Source organism: Dermochelys coriacea, chromosome 2, assembly GCF_009764565.3.
Source record: "Dermochelys coriacea isolate rDerCor1 chromosome 2, rDerCor1.pri.v4, whole genome shotgun sequence".
Classification (NCBI taxonomy): Eukaryota; Metazoa; Chordata; order Testudines; family Dermochelyidae; genus Dermochelys; species Dermochelys coriacea.
This window is the reverse complement of record NC_050069.1, coordinates 11618314-11635054: the sequence shown is the minus strand read 5'-3', so window position 1 is coordinate 11635054 and position 16741 is coordinate 11618314.

Genomic DNA, 16741 nt, shown 5'->3' with positions numbered 1-16741 from the left:
AGACAGGGTCTTGCTATATCTATGATTAGATTGCCAAGTCTTACTAAATATAATGTGTTGTCTGCCATTACAGGATTTTTCTCGCATATCCCCTGACAAGAGCTCACGTACCCCTTACGGGTACGCATACCCCAGTTTGAAAACCACTGCTAGAAGGTAGGTTAGTACGCATTTTTAATCCCATTTCAAAGATAGGGAAAATGAGACAGGGAATTTAAGAGATTTGCCCACCGTCACACAGTGAAGCAGTGTCCAAGTCAGGATTAGAACGCAGCAGTTCCTCGCTCCCATAGCCATGCTTAAACGATTGACTCAAACCACTCTCTTTGGGCAGGAAGCAAAACTTCCATCTCACAAGGACAAAATGAGTTTCTCTGGCTATTTTAACACCTCACTGGGCTAATCAGGATATAATTGGCTTTAGCTGCACACCGTAAGCTATGATGTAATTTACTGTACCTGCAGACAAGTGGTACTCAGAAAGGAGTGAGCACTCTAGCTGCTTTCAAATACATCAAAAAGCTCTCATCCAGATCCATAGAATTGGTCCCCACTGAGCAGCATAAGCAAGAGGACAAATACATCAGCATCGGTGGGAACTAGCTTTGCAAATTATGGGTTGATCTGCAAAGCAAAATGATCACAACAAGCAGTGATAAATCCTAGATCCTCTGTGTCTAATATATGTTGTTAGCAAACTCAGGACAATGTAGGTCTAGATACATGAAATGACTTGGGAGCCTGATTGTGCTGTTCATTACCTCAGTTTCACACTGGTGTAATTTCATTGGCATCATCCCTTATTTACACAGGAGTGAAAGCAGAATTAAGCCCTAGGTCCATCAATGGCTATTAGCCAGGATGGGCAGGGATGGTGTCCCTAGCCTCTGTTTGCCAGAAGCTGGGAATGGGCGACGGGATGGATCACTTGATGATTACCTGTTCTGCTTGTTGTCAGAAGCTACCGGTGTGGTGCTCTACTCATGTTCGGTGATGATAACAGTCAGCTGCGTGCGTGTTCCCCCTGTGTACTGTGCCAGCTCTGTGCAGATAGCTAACACAGCAGACCCCGAGAGAACCCCCAATGACCACAGACTTTAGTAAGGTACAAAGGCATGTCAGCCAGATTTATTGCTCAAACAAAGTACAGTGATGGTTCCCCATAGACTCTACAGGACATACTACAAATTTGTGCTCCCTGGCAATGGACTCAGCTCAGTCAGCAGCAGGACTTTCCATTGCCCCCTAGGCTGGATAAAGACACCACCCTAGAGATGCATTCTTATACACAGGTAGAAATAAGTTCTACAATGCTTTTGACGTATTGAGGTGCAACCCCTTTACGTAACTATGCACCACCCTTCTACGTAGTGAGGTGCCACCTCTCACCTTGTACATGTTGGTTCGAACAAAACAACTCTATCCATCATACTAGCCTTTTGCCCCTGTCCTTGTTATCTGTGTGGATGGTATAGGAATGTTCTTGTACCATTTGTATACAGTTCTGGTGTCCAATACACTTTAGATATATGTTTATACAACATCAGCCTTTTCCTTGCCAGCTTCTGTGAGCAGGGCCTGCCTCCGGCTCACAGCTTAACTTTGCTTTATGTTAGCAAAGTCTTGACCATTACTTTAGCTCAGGCCTTAGGCCTCATACCGGGCCTCTGATACCAATGGTTTATGTTTCAGGGCTTCATCTTACTACATTCCCCCACTTTTTGTCTTTTTACGGGGAGGATGTTTACCCATCGTCCCAGAAAAGCATAATGCATGGACGAAAGATAACTCCAGTGGGCTAAACACTGTGATGTGGTTACCTTATTTTTCCATCCATACACTAATGCCCCATCCGTCCCTTAGTCTGCATATTCCCTCGTACAACTGGTAGATAGATTTTGTCCAATTATTATTTTGTAGTCCCTTGTGGTGGGACTGGGAATGTTAGGCCCGGGACCATGACTGAGGAACGTAGTATTATGATTGAGCCTTAGAGGCTCTCCCAAATAATTAATATATATGAATAATATGGATATGGTGCATATATTTGTAGCGTATATGGGCATCTATGTATAGTATGTCTGTGTACATATAACAGCACTTTATATCCAAGCATAACAATTCTTTTCTAATCTGGTGTGGTAGTTTAGCCCTCGTGGTGCTCCAGATAGCAACCCACTTTTATTAGGGCAATTACAGTTACCGTCTGTATCATTATTAGCAGTAGGCTGAGTGTTTTGAAATACTGGGATAGGGATTGTGATAATGTGTCTCACGATGCTATGTATAGGAGAAGTAAAACAGAAATTTGGAGTAGTGATACCACCACTGAGGCCTTTATATGTAAATATATTGTAATTAGTTAATACACAGTACTGTCCATCTATGTTATAGATTACCCTTACTGCTGGTTGTCACGCTCTGGTAAGTTTCACTGGGCAAGAAACAGAATTGGCTAGCTTCTCTGATCCATTGGTTGAACTGCACTGTGATACACCAGTAGTTGATGTAGATCCAGTTGTTTCTTATGGATGCTGTCTTCCAAATAACCACCTGAATGGACAGTAACCAATTTATCAAATATTGCTGTGTCAGGATGTAGTATTGGTATCCAGACACTGAACAAGATTGTTTTGAATAACATGTGCCTTAGTTAGGATGCAGTGTCAGTAACCCAAATTATGACTGGTACTAATAGGGAATTTGTTTACCCAATTTGTAGTTACTGTGTAACTTAATTTCTTTACCAATTTGTTTTAACTGCCTTCATGTTGTTTGCTGCCATTCATTTGTTAATGTTTACCTGTGAGTTGGTTAAACAGTTTTGCAAGATTATGCACATTGTAAATGTTGTACAGCAATAATACAATACAGCAATAATACACAGTACAGCGATAATACAGTAGTAATGACAGTTTATCCTGGTCCAGCTAATGTTTTTTAGCTGATTGTTAACTTAATCGTCTATATATGGTAGAGGGAGGTGTATTTGACCAGTCTCTTATTTATAAAGCACTTCATTTTTCTTTTCTTGATGCTTGGGGATTTCTTCTCTGTATACTGATATTTTCTGGCATCTTCAGGCTGTGATATTTCCTCGTGTCTTTGGTCTGTGGGATGCAACTTAAAACAACATTTGTTAGTTAAAATAGTAAAGTTTTTTGTTTGTTTTCCTTTTTTGTTTTTGTTTTCAGTAACCCAGATTTAATACAAAGTTTAACTTAGTTTGTTTACAATGTAATAGGGACCGAGTCTTTGATAACACAAGCTATACTTTTGCAATTGTTGTATAGACATTCAATTTCATTTGAGTTGCATTACTAATATTTTATACTAAATCTAATGCTTAACTGCTAAAATAAATGCTTTTTTTCCCTCTGAACATTCTGTGTTAGCAAAAGAGTCAATAACATAATTTTACCAAGCTTTTCAGAGTTAATTTGCTTGTGATACCAATTTCATTCTTGTTAACTGTTTAGAAGCACAAACTTTAACAACCACTGCTTTCCATTAACATAACATATCAAAAGAAGAGCATATAAAATTAAACCAACTATAAAATTAAACCAAAATAAATTTTAAATACAGGTCCACGCAAATACTTTGAGGGTATGATGCTTTGTTGTGTTTGGAAGCCAAAGGTGGAAACCTGTTGAAATTGTTTGGTTAGCTTTATGCATAAATTGTTATTTTAAAATATTTCTGCTATCACATTCTTATAATTATATTTAAAAGTGCAAACAAGTTTATAAAAACCCAAACAAGTAATTGACATTTTGTTAATATTATCTTTACCTCAATGTTGATGTTTCCCCTTACATTTTTTCTTTGAATAACAAATAAACTTAAAAAACAAAAGAAAACTGTGTTTAATAAAAGAGAATTATTTTTGTTTGCAGTTGCTTTATTTGTTGAGGCAGAAATATATGTACATATATTTATAACTGAGACCTTCTTGAACTTTGAAAAAAAAATTGTATTAATAATATTGTGGTTATACCCCCAACCATAATATTAAATAGTGTGGTATCATTTACATATATATTTTTAAAAGGGTATAAAATTGATTTTTGTTGCAACAAAATAAAAATAATAAAAAATAGTCACGTGACACACACAACATACAACACAGGACAACACACATGACTTACAGGACAAACTTACAATTCAAAACAAATGGCGCCAGAATTCTATTCATAACTATACAAAATAAGGAAACAAAAATAAAAAGGATTAAATATTTGAATAAATGAGTTATTACCTTATTTTAAAACTTTTAACAAAAATTGATAATTATTTTTTTTTAATATTTGCCAAATGTATTGCATTAATTTGGTAACAAGGAATTTTGCATTACTTTATATTTAACATTATTTTAAAACTCTGCAATATGGAAATAGGAAAAGCCCATGCTTCAAATATTAGTGAGTGGTTAGGATTAGAAGCAGAGTGTACATTTCTGTTGCTTCGCAACCATATCTTCAAGAAAGTTAGGAATAATTCCACCTGTTGCATTCCTGAAGGGTTAAAATAATTAATTTACTGGATTTATTTAAGGTAAAGTTTTTAACTTGTTTTCTTTTTGTTTCTTGTTTTGTTCTGTTTTCACTTGCTTTATCTTTTGGAGGTTTCTGTAAAAACTATATCTTTTAACACACAGAGAGAGAACCAAAGTGAGGAGAGGCAGGGAAAAGGAGGTTACCCTCGGGAGCAACCTAGGAAGGTAGGGAGACCTGAGCCGAGAAAGATTAACTCTGTCAAGCTATTTGAAAGTACAGGCAGCAGCAGCAAATTCAGCAAACTGAGAAGGCATAGAAAGGAAAAACTTTACTGGTATGTAAAAATATTTGAGAAAGAAGGTTGTATTTTCAGATAGGAGCGCAGAGTGTGGTTCCATGGGTTAAAGCAATTCGGAACCTGCACAGTTGGAAAGCGCGCCCTTGGTTTTTCTCCTGGCTCTGAGATGAGAGTCGGGGTCGTTACCTGCTCTTGGAAAACCTGAATTTGTTCCCCCAGTGTCTGTTGCTTTTGTGTGCATGCCAAATGGATGGCAGGAGCGCCCTTTTTTGCTGCAGTTAACTGTTTTTAGGCAACTCCATGTGTTAATGCATCAATTCTAGGTGTTAGCCTGCTCAATTTTAGTTTTTGACTTTGAAATTCCTTTTTATTCACTCCCCTGCGATCGAGTTGCAGCTCCTGTCTCCTAACATGCTCTGTGAACTGTTCCATTTTTTCCTTCATTTGATTTACCAATTCAGTGAAAGTATCGTGTGCTGCTTTTTCCATCTGTGCACTTACTCGTCCCGTTCTGACAGCACCAGTCTAGGTCCCAGTTTAGGTTTTACCAGAACCTGGCTTTTATCATAAGCTAGCGGTTGCACTGCAGTGGACCCCGTTTCATCTTTCAATTTTACTAGGGCCACCTTTTTCCACTTCTGTCCCCATTTTTCAGGCACAGGGGAGCTACCTGAAGCCTGCTGTTTACCACCAGTATTTATAACAGAGGACGGCACATCTCTTTTTTGTAGGTTCCTTGCAGCTGTTTCCAGTGTTCCAGCAGGGAGAACTGGAGGTCCTGGTGATGTCAAGGAATTATGACGTGATTGGAATAACAGAGACTTGGTGGGATAACTCACATGACTGGAGTACAGTCATGGATGGTTATAAACTGTTCAGGAAGGACAGGCAGGGCAGAAAAGGTAGGGGAGTAGCACTGTATGTAAGGGAGCAGTATGACTGCTCAGAGCTCCGGTACGAAACTGTGGAAAAACCTGAGTGTCTCTGGATTAAGTTTAGAAGTGTGTGCAACAAGAGTGATGTCATGGTGGGAGTCTGCTATAGACCACCGGACCAGGGGGATGAGGTGGATGAGGCTTTCTTCCGGCAACTCACGGAAGCTACGAGATCGCATGCCCTGATTCTCATGGGTGACTTTAATTTTCCTGATATCTGCTGGGAGAGCAATACAGCGGTGCATAGACAATCCAGGAAGTTTTTGGAAAGCGTAGGGGACAATTTCCTGGTGCAAGTGCTAGGGGAGCCAACTAGGGGGAGCGCTTTTCTTGACCTGCTGCTCACAAACCGGGTAGAATTAGTGGGGGAAGCAAAAGTGGATGGGAATCTGGGAGGCAGTGACCATGAGTTGGTTGAGTTCAGGATCCTGACGCAGGGAAGAAAGGTAAGCAGCAGGATACGGACCCTGGACTTCAGGAAAGCAGACTTTGACTCCCTCAGGGAACAGATGGCCAGGATCCCCTGGGGGACTAACATGAAAGGGAAGGGAGTCCAGGAGAGCTGGCTGTATTTCAAGGAATCCCTGTTGAGGTTACAGGGACAAACCATCCCGATGAGTCGAAAGAATAGTAAATATGGCAGGCGACCAGCTTGGCTTAATGGTGAAATCCTAGCGGATCTTAAACATAAAAAAGAAGCTTACAAGAAGTGGAAGGTTGGACATATGACCAGGGAAGAGTATAAAAATATTGCTCGGGCATGTAGGAAAGATATCAGGAGGGCCAAATCGCACCTGGAGCTGCAGCTAGCAAGAGATGTCAAGAGTAACAAGAAGGGTTTCTTCAGGTATGTTGGCAACAAGAAGAAAGCCAAGGAAAGTGTGGGCCTCTTACTGAATGAGGGAGGCAAGCTAGTGACAGAGGATGTGGAAAAAGCTAATGTACTCAATGCTTTTTTTGCCTCTGTTTTCACTAACAAGGTCAGCTCCCAGACTGCTGTGCTGGGCATCACAAAATGGGGAAGAGATGGCCAGCCCTCTGTAGAGATAGAGGTGGTTAGGGACTATTTAGAAAAGCTGGACGTGCACAAGTCCATGGGGCCGGACGAATTGCATCCGAGAGTGCTGAGGGAATTGGCGGCTGTGATTGCAGAGCCCTTGGCCATTATCTTTGAAAACTCGTGGCGAACGGGGGAAGTCCCGGATGACTGGAAAAAGGCTAATGTAGTGCCCATCTTTAAAAAAGGGAAGAAGGAGGATCCTGGGAACTACAGGCCGGTCAGCCTCACCTCAGTCCCTGGAAAAATCATGGAGCAGGTCCTCAAAGAATCAATCCTGAAGCACTTAGAGGAGAGGAAAGTGATCAGGAACAGTCAGCATGGATTCACCAAGGGAAGGTCATGCCTGACTAATCTAATCGCCTTTTATGATGAGATTACTGGTTCTGTGGATGAAGGGAAAGCAGTGGATGTATTGTTTCTTGACTTTAGCAAAGCTTTTGACACGGTCTCCCACAGCATTCTTGTCAGCAAGTTAAGGAAGTATGGGCTGGATGAATGCACTATAAGGTGGGTAGAAAGCTGGCTAGATTGTCGGGCTCAACGGGTAGTGATCAATGGCTCCATGTCTAGTTGGCAGCCGGTGTCAAGTGGAGTGCCCCAGGGGTCGGTCCTGGGGCCCGTTTTGTTCAATATCTTCATAAATGATCTGGAGGATGGTGTGGATTGCACTCTCAGCAAATTTGCGGATGATACTAAACTGGGAGGAGTGGTAGATACGCTGGAGGGGAGGGATAGGATACAGAAGGACCTAGACAAATTGGAAGATTGGGCCAAAAGAAATCTAATGAGGTTCAATAAGGATAAGTGCAGGGTCCTGCACTTAGGATGGAAGAATCCAATGCACCGCTACAGACTAGGGACCGAATGGCTCGGCAGCAGTTCTGCGGAAAAGGACCTAGGGGTGACAGTGGACGAGAAGCTGGATATGAGTCAGCAGTGTGCCCTTGTTGCCAAGAAGGCCAATGGCATTTTGGGATGTATAAGTAGGGGCATAGCGAGCAGATCGAGGGACGTGATCGTTCCCCTCTATTCGACACTGGTGAGGCCTCATCTGGAGTACTGTGTCCAGTTTTGGGCCCCACACTACAAGAAGGATGTGGATAAATTGGAAAGAGTACAGCGAAGGGCAACAAAAATGATTAGGGGTCTAGAGCACATGACTTATGAGGAGAGGCTGAGGGAGCTGGGATTGTTTAGTCTGCAGAAGAGAAGAATGAGGGGGGATTTGATAGCTGCTTTCAACTACCTGAAAGGGGGTTTCAAAGAGGATGGCTCTAGACTGTTCTCAATGGTAGCAGATGACAGAACGAGGAGTAATGGTCTCAAGTTGCAATGGGGGAGGTTTAGATTGGATATTAGGAAAAACTTTTTCACTAAGAGGGTGGTGAAACACTGGAATGCGTTACCTAGGGAGGTGGTAGAATCTCCTTCCTTAGAGGTTTTTAAGGTCAGGCTTGACAAAGCCCTGGCTAGGATGATTTAACTGGGACTTGGTCCTGCTTTGAGCAGGGGGTTGGACTAGATGACCTTCTGGGGTCCCTTCCAACCCTGATATTCTATGATTCTATGATTCTATGATTCTGTCCCTGTGCTGGTTGTCTCTGGGCTGCTAGCCACCCCGCAAGGAGGGTGGGAGCATTCCAGGGCTGTGTAGCTTCTTTTGATTCTTTTAACTCATTCTTTGTCACTGTTATTTGCCCTGCCAATTTTGTGGCATGCTGTTTAAGCCATCTTACTGCCATAGACATTAATTGTAAAATCCTAGCTTTTTTACTTTTATTATTATTCTTAAAAGCCTCAGTTTCTACCATTGCTCTACATATGACAGTCCACGTTTCCCTACTTTCTTTTCTAAATCCATATGGACCCCCCCTTACTGGCAATCCAGTGGGTCCAGGAATTATCAAACTCAGTGGGAATATGAAGGGAGGGGATAAGGGGGTTCCCTAGCTCAAGGTTTTCTGTCATGTTAGATCATGGTTCCTACAGCGGACAGCTCGCTTATTCACCAGATCAGCGGTCGGAGTCACCAAAGTTGTCAGAAGCTACCGTGTGGTGCTCTGCTCATGTTCGGTGATGATAACAGTCAGCTGCATGCGTGTTCCCTCTGCGTGCTGTTCCAGCTCTGCGCAGATAGCTAACACAACAGACCCCGAGAGAACCCCCAATGACCACAGACTCTAGTAAGGTACGAAGGCATGTCAGCCAGATTTATTGCTCAATCAAAGCACAGTGATAGTTCCCCATAGACTCTACAGGGCATACTACAAATTTGTGCTCCCTGGCAATGGACTCAGCTCAGTCAGTGGCCGGACTTTCCACTGCCCTGTAGGCCGGAAAAAGACACCACCCCAGGGATGCATTCTTATACACAGGTAGAAATAAGTTCTACAGCGTTCTTGACGTATTGAGGGGCAACCCCTTTACGTAATTATGCACCACCCTTCTACGTAGTGAGGTGCCACCTCTCACCTTGTACATGTTGGTTCGAACAAAACAACTCTATCCATCATACTAGCCTTTTGCCCCTGTCCTTGTTATCTGTGTGGATGGTATAGGAATGTTCTTGTACTATTTGTATACAGTTCTGGTATCCAATACACTTTAGATATATGTTTATACAACATCAGCCTTTTCCTTGCCAGCTTCTGTGAGCAGGGCCTGCCTCTGGCTCACAGCTTAACTTTGCTTTATGTTAGTTTACTTTACTTGACCATTACTTTAGCTCAGGCCTTAGGTATCATACCGGGCCTCTGATAGCAAGGGTTTATGTTTCAGGGCCTCATCTTACTACACTGTTCATTCCCTCTGGGGCACCTGGCATTGGCCACTGTTGGAAGACAGGATACTGGGCTGGATGGACCTTTGGTCTGACCCAGTATGACCCTTCTTATGTTCTTATGACATTTTTTTGTTTTTATACTTGGCCTCTTCTTGAGAATGAGCCAGTGTATGGGGGATTTAGGTGGTACAGTGAGGCTATACAACAACCTTTTCTAGTCTGTATACCTATATTCAAATCCAGCTTAGATTATGGCAGAGGCTTTGGTGTCTTTACACTAATCTTTACAGTGGCTGTGGAGCAGAGTGCCAGCTCACAACTGTGCATAATTATCAATCTCTTCTCAAAGAAAGACCCAGGGTAGGAATGCCAGAGATGCTGAAGGTCAGGAAGAGTAAGGTACATTGGCAGCACATTACACATCCAGCTTGCATTATTCTGGGTTCTGGCCAATGCTATCAGTCTCTCGCCAAAAAGGAATTGCTATTGTGGAATTGATTTTCTGCCATAGGAGTGGGAGGCTGGCTTCTAGTTAAATGCAACAAGAGCAAATGCTTTAGCTTGTTACTGTAAAAAGTGTTGCCTTTTACGCTCTAATGCCCATGAGATGTTCTAGCCCATTTGCAAGGCCGGCATACATGTAGTAATTAGAAGGAACCTGTCGGAATGACCAGAAAGAAAAGAGCAGATTTTATAAAGTATTAAAAATTAAATCCCAGCTACCAAGGCATCCCAGTGCAGCTACAAAAAAAAATTGTGAGAAAGCCAGTAACTTCTGTTGCAACCCTAGAACTTAACTGCAGGTATTACATGGGAGAATATATCATCAGAAATCAACAAGGCCATATCATGCCAATGATATTTAAGCATGATTTTTTAGAAAAAAAGATGGTGTGAAATGGCCCTAACTTACTATTTTGTCAGTGGAAATAATGTGGAGAGCTCAAAAGCAGGTGCCTTTTTGAAACTCTAATGAACAGAGGTGGGTAAATAGCAAATGAGCAAAGCACCCAGCAGTTGCTATGTCTAGTTGGATCACTTGGCCTTTGAGAAGATGATCTCTCACAAGATTTCCAGTACTGTCTCTGGGACAGATGGAAATATGCCAGCATTGGGGAGGTTTATTGGCATTTCCTTTCCTGGCTTTGGCCAGAACACAGAAGTGAAGAGATGAAGGGGAAAATGAAGGACAATGAGGGGTGGAGAAGGTATCCAAACATTCCTAACCCACAAGAGAGTATCTCTTTGGGTTCTGTTTGAGCAAAGGGGCGAAGGATCAGAATCAGAGATGGACAGAGATGACATTCTCCGTGTTTGAAAATGCATCTGAATTAATTAGTTTCTGCCCCAGAGTAGCTTAATCCTTTTAAAAAGATTGTTTATTGTAAAATTTGAAGGGTTTTTTGGTGTTTGTGGAAGATGCTGGGTAGATGATCTTGAAACCAAACCACAGAACTGGAAGAAGCATAAGCAGAGGCAGCACACACTGCACCAAACTCCCTCTGCCCTTGTTTACAGGGTTTCTCTTAGGCCTGGAGGACGGGAGCTCTGGCTCCAGGGCCCATTCAGTCCTCGGCTTCTCTACTGAGCTGCTGTCTGGATACAGGGCCGGCTCCAGCTTTTTTGCCAGCCCAAGTGGCAGAGAAAAAAAAAAGAAAAACCAGATTGAGCTGCTGCTGAATTGCCGCTGAAGAGGGAGACAGGGAATGAGGACTTGCCGCTGAAGACCCGGACGTGCCGCCCCAATAACGCAGGGAGTGCTGCCCCTTTCTATTGGCCGTCCCAGGCACCTGCTTCCTTCACTGGTGCCTGGAGTTGGCCCTGTCTGGATAGCACCAATTGTGATGTATATTATTTATTTTGGTAACACGTATACTTTCTTCCAGAGACTGAAGCCACCACCAAGTTAAATATGGGCCAATTAACAGTTTGCTGCTGATCATCATTTTCAGTCACTATTGACCTGCAGCAGATTTGAGCTGGTACCCTAGCCCCCAAACTGAGACTGCCTGCATGGAACAGGTCACAGTTCCATAGGGCCCTGATGGTGGAAGGAAACCTTGCTTCTAAATGCCTGAGCCATCCTGGCCTTCACCCAACATGTAGTCATTGCTTTCTAAAGCAGTCAGGCAGCTGGTACATATCTGAACTGTTCACAGAGAAAATACAAGTAGAACATTGGGGATAGGAATACCTGATACAGCATCTCTTCTGGGTGGCTTTCTCCAGGAAGAATAAATTAAGGTTCCCTTAGTTGTTTTTATTGTCTTTCATCTGATCGTCCTGGCGGCTTAAGACAAGTTGTTTGCACATGTTCCGAGTTGCTTATCTCTTTGGAATGAATTTCAGTTCAGGTTCTCATCTCCTGCTGTCAGTTCTATTCTCATATTGCTATGCCTTTGGTACTCTCCCCACCTAGACTGGGAATGAGACTTCTGAACAAGGGACTGTAACCGAGGACATGTCTGAAAGAAAGATCTTTTTAGCATTTAGGTCTAGAGTGTGCCTCACCTTGCATGAAAAGGCACACCAAACAATGTGCCCCCTCACCTTCCACCACTGGGTGGGAGCTGGGCGAGAAATGGAGGGCCTCTCTCACGCTAACACTTTGAGCCTCCTCCAAGGAAATGGTGTGAGGTGGGGACCATGACCCTGCTCCCCACACCTGGGCAAGCTCCATTGGCTTGGCAACAGAGGGGAGTCCACACTGCACCCTTTCAAAGAATAGCACAGCTGCCATTTCAGACTCAGCCTGTGCAGCTCCTTTGCACCTCCACCCCAAGAGCATGCACCATGGCTTAACCGTCATAATCTGACCCTTGGGTTGTATTAGGAATGTGTTCTGGGGATTAAAATGTCCTGGAAATCAAGTCCACACAGTGCACCCTTGCAAATGGTGGAGCCACTGCCACACCTCCCTTGTGTTCCAGAACATATTGTGCTTACTTGGAGCACAATACCTGCCAGAGCTATCTCTAGAAGACCCCCAGTTTGGGGATGTGCCTTAAAGTCACAATAGGGCCCGCTCTGTGTTTGAAATGTGCTTTGTGACCCCATGAAGGGCTACAATGTGTATGTAACCCACTGCTACACATGTGACATGTTCCTCTTTGTGCCCAATCCACAGAGGATAGAAGTCTATTATAATCCCACATACAATAGCCGGATCTTTAGCTCAAGCTGTTGGCTCCTGCTTTTAGCTCTGTAAGTCCCCAAGTATGTCAACCAAGATGGCCACCATCACATATACATGCAAAATATTATTACATTAATCTGGATACAACATCATGGAGGTAGGTAGGTGGGTGGGTGGATGGATGGATGGATGTGCCTGGGATTTATGGAAATCAGTATTAGTTTTTCCAGTGATAAGTTTTGTAGCCCACTGTGGCCACCATGAATTCCAGTTCATTGACAACCTGCACATAACAACAACAATGCTCATAGCTACCGTTAGCATCAGCACTCAGTTACTGTCCTGACTGGTAGATGAGAGTGAACGCATCACACAACACAGGATCCCACTGAAAACTCACTAGTGGCCAGTCTGCAGTGGTTGCAATGCTGTGGAGTAAGGCCCCAGTTCAGCAGTTCATCCGCATTTGCTTCATTTAACCACATGCCTAAAATTGATCAAGTGCATAATTCTTTACTAAATAGGGATGGGCTTCAGCATGTGCTTAAATGCTGTGCTGAACTGGGGACTGCCTGTAAATCATGCTACTGTGGGAATGAACCCGCACTCTGAATCACACTCCCAAATACTCTGTCCACGCCATCCCTGAATAATTTCTATTTGCTCCTGTGTGGAGCAAAGATAATCAAGAGCCTTGGTGTGGATGAATAAGGACATCCCTGAGCAGCTAGTTACTTTGTAAAAGTATTATAACATAAGGAATTTCCTAGATCTCTGTATAATGAGCAATACACTAATCTTATTAAAATGGACTTAAAGAACATGATTAGCTGTCTTCAGTGTCAAGCATGACAGTCCTTAGATGTGCTTAGTCACATTTGACTCTGATATTATTTTGAAAGCCCATATTTAAGTCACACAGAAATGTGGCTTTTCGTCAGATCCTGCATTAAGTAGAAGCACATTTAACCCTGAAAGTCCTAGACAAGCAAAGAGGCAGATGCTGCCTCTCCTTCCATTTTTGCAAGAGACACAGACTGACATGGTTTTCTCTATGTTTAATTGTCTTCATAATTTCTATCATTAGCCAACACAAATTTTCAGTGGACTTCACCTTGGTGTGCTATCAGGAGAATTGTCCTTGGAATGACTTTTTAATCTGTTGCCCACTATATGCTGGGTTTGTGAGGCGAGAAAGAAGAGAAAGAAACCAGGAGAATGGAGTTGGGGTGAGGGGGAGAAATGGAAGAGAGGTAAGGCAGGATAGAGATTCTTGATTCTGCTACCAACCCATTGGGTGACCTTGAGAAAGTCATTTAATCTCTCTGTGATTCTCTTTCTTCTCCCTCACTTTGTTTGTCTATTTAGATTGTGAGCTCTTCAGGGCAGGGACAGTCTCTCTATGTATATGTACAGGCCCTAGCGCAACAGGGCTCTGATCTTGGGTAGGGTCTCTAGGTGTTATTGCAATATAAATAATAATAATCATAGAATCATAGAACTGGAAGGGACATCTAGAAGTCATCTAGTCCAGTTCCCTGCACTCATGGCAGGACTAAATATTATCTAGGCTATCCCTGACAGGTGTTTATCTAACCTGTTCTTAAAAATCTACAATGATGGAGACTCCATAACCTCCCTAGGCAATTTATTCCAAAGCTTAACCAGCCTGACAATCAGGAAGTTTTTCCTAATGTCCAACGTAAACCATTGCTTATGTCTACCCTTGAGTTTTTAGTTCCTCTAACTACCATGATTGCAACTTTTAGCATTGACAGGGCACAAACATTTGTTGCTAGTCGTTTTTACCCATAGCATTCAGTCTCATTAGACACAACTAGAAACAGACATGTTTTGTTCTGGAACAATTGTGCAGCATCTTCTCTAGAATTTGCAATCATGTGAGCTGACACATGTTAAACAAAGTCAAGCATAGATGTGGGAGGGATCTGGAAGAGTGGCACAGAGAAGATGGGGTGAGTGACAGAGAGAGGGGACTGGAGAGAAAATGAAGAGGAAGAAAAAATGGAGAGAGGCTGATTACTAAGGGCTTCCAAGAGAGGCAGAAAAAGAGAGGTGGGAACTGGAAGGAAGTTATTGGAGGTGGAAATAGGAATAAAAATATGGACAGCAAGAGGGCAAAAATACATAGAAAGGAGATAGAAAATGAAAGAAGAAACAGAAAAAGTAGGGAGAGAGAGGGAGAGAGAGAGAGAATGGACAAAAGAGGAAGTTAATGGTAGCTGAGCACCTAACTTCCATTAGTGCCTTTGAAAATAGTTACGAAATTAAGGCCTAATCCAAAGCCCAATGAAGTCAATGGGAATCTTTCTAGTGACTTCAATAGACTTTTAGTCAGGCCTATGGGAAGGAATATGAGGACAGTTATGAACAACAAACACATTTTAGAACTTCATTGCCTCTAAGCAGAAAAAAATGCACCAAAATCCGTTAATGATTCATTATGGATTATTAATTTAACTCTGCTTTCAAGAATGACATAAAAACATGGCAGCACCTAATGGTTTGGAGTACTTGGAAGGGAGATAAATCAAGGAGATCAGCTAGCATCATTAAAAGTTTGCCTCTCATCAAAACAATCTGTACAGCTGTAGGTCCAGTTTAAATCAGAATAGTATCTGCATAACATCGCCGAAAAAATAGCTTTCAAATTAGTATAGCCTCTGCTGCAGGCTTCAGAGTTTATTGCTTGCAGCATGAAATCTAATGAGGCAATGAAAATCTCGGACCTTTTATAAGCAGCCAGACTCACAGCCCTAGAGATCAAAGTCCGCTATCAATTCACAGAGCCGGTATAACAAGGAAGTACATAAACATCTCCACTCAGCTCTGCCCATGTTCTTCAACCTTGTTCTAATGGGACCACCTATAGACTAACAGGGTAATTGTATCCAGGTCCAATCACATTTTACATTTTGAATTCATGCCCTAGAAGTGAAAGGCCCATTTTCACTTTCCTGAGCCATCCAGTTTCTTTGTGTGGAGGAATCATGATGAGACATTAAAGGGAAGGAAAGATACACAAAGGATAAACTTCTGGGATATTGTCTTTGGGTCAATTTCTCTCCTGGGATTGACCTAGAGCCCACTGAAATCAATGGGAGTCTTTCTATTGATTACAGTAGGCTTTGGATCAGGCCCCAAGTGCCCAAACTAGACCTCTGGGTGCTTAGCGACACCTCTGGGGGTAGGGACCACCGGCTTCGCATTTCTCACACAGCCAAATACCAGGCTGTCATTCAGAAACATTGGCATATCCTTCTTGCAGCAAGGAGACAGGGTAATGTTCTCCCTGAAGGTGACAGACAGTAATTTTCCCATTGAATAAATGAACAAAAGCCTTGCTTTCTTAATCTAATTGGGTGTTTAGTAACAAGTTGGGCTACCAAAGTGAAGTCTCACAGAACACAAATATTAAACATTTAACTCTGCATCACTTTGACTTCCTAGAAATGTTTGATGACACTATCTTATTGTCTGACCCAACCTGCCCTGCACAGTTGAACGATCATAGTTCTTTCGTTGTGAACACAGCACAGGCCTGCCAGTAAGCAGTTTAAATGCATTCTTGGTGGTTTCTCTCATCCTGCATTTCCAGGAAACACATCTCATGTTCACAAGGTCTTGTCCTCAGCTGATTCTACAACAGCATCAAAATATATAAGGGTGAAGAAAAAAGGTTTCTTCCACCTTTGCACAAGAAGGTCCTCTGAAGATTGTGGCCCAGATTCTATATTGTGGCCACTTTGCTCTGCACTTCTTCTGTAAAATGACATTAAAGCTGGGGTAGCAAGTCACTGGAGGATCAGTGTAAGAAGATCACCTAGTGGCATGGAGCCAGCATAATGGGTCCTACAAGGCTCCCCAGCTTATCAGCAGTTGCTGTATCAGTCACTTGGGACCTTTGGCAGCTAGAGTAAGTTAGAAATTACACTAGGCTGCTCTAAATTATATTCAGGAACCAACCAGCCACAAAGCAGCCCCAGGATTGAGGGAGCGCAAAAGGGAGC